Genomic DNA, 1,180 nt, shown 5'->3' on the forward strand with positions numbered 1-1,180 from the left:
CAGGAGACTGAACCTCTTCATGAGACACTGAGAGAGACAACAAAAGGTTAAGTGATTCATTTAAATACAAATTATGAGATAAAATATTTGGAATTAAAAATGAAGCAAAGCACACTGATAATGTAGAAAAATAAGCTTTAACCTTGAGCTATTACACCTAGTGTAGCCAGAATGAGTAAAAGACACATGATTGTGTTGTATGTCAGTGACGCTCTGAACACACATCGATAATCAGAGGAGTTTTGTGTGTGAAACTGTTAACATGCAAAACACTCTCCACTCTACAGACTCCTATCAGAAGTTTGCTTAGAATAAATGCTGAATGAATCACATCTTAAATGTGAACCATCAGTTTTAGAAAATAATATTTTCATTTTATTGTTTTGAGAAAAATATGGTTGTGAAATAAATGATAAAATCCCCTAATATTTAATTAAAGATAACTAAATGATAGAAAAGCATTGAAATATACATGCTATACAATATAATATGCTGCCCTATCTTACATAAATATTTATTATCAGCTAGAAGACAACAAGCAAACTGATAGTGTTGAACAATTTAATTTGATAAAATAATTTTCAAATATATAAATATACAGAAAAGTTACTGGGAAAGTTCAATTGACAAAAAATTGTCAATATTATTAGCGACCATTGAGATATATGTTAGTTTTCAGCTTGAACAGAGCACAATAAACCTACACTAGCTCACACGTTCACAGAAGAATGAATGAATAATGAATAAATCAAATTAAATAAATGAATACAAAATATGCCCATAAAAATGTTAAATATGATTAAAAATGGTGAATCTGGATTATGGAAATCATAAGTTACAGGACAAGGAGGATGGAATAGAAATTTATAAAAATAAATTGGTGGGTTGGATGATTAATTACATTAAAACATAAACATTGTGAGTGCTTGAGTGTCATAATCATTGTTTTTGTTAGATTTTCAGCACCTACATTTGCACCGAAGATGTTCAGTAATCTGACCAAGGAAGGTTTTTGTATGGTAGCCACTACCTGTGTGAACACCACTTTACTGATACATATACTATATATGAGATACATTAAAGACATATAAAGTTTCCCAGTTACGCCACTAACCATTTTATTATAGTGAAATGTTGGTGGCTTTTCGTGAGGGACTGTTGTAAAGGGAATCAGTGAGCA

Source organism: Sinocyclocheilus grahami, unplaced genomic scaffold (genome assembly GCF_001515645.1).
Source record: "Sinocyclocheilus grahami isolate Dianchi unplaced genomic scaffold, SAMN03320097.WGS_v1.1 scaffold1009.1, whole genome shotgun sequence".
In the NCBI taxonomy this organism is placed as follows: Eukaryota; Metazoa; Chordata; class Actinopteri; order Cypriniformes; family Cyprinidae; genus Sinocyclocheilus; species Sinocyclocheilus grahami.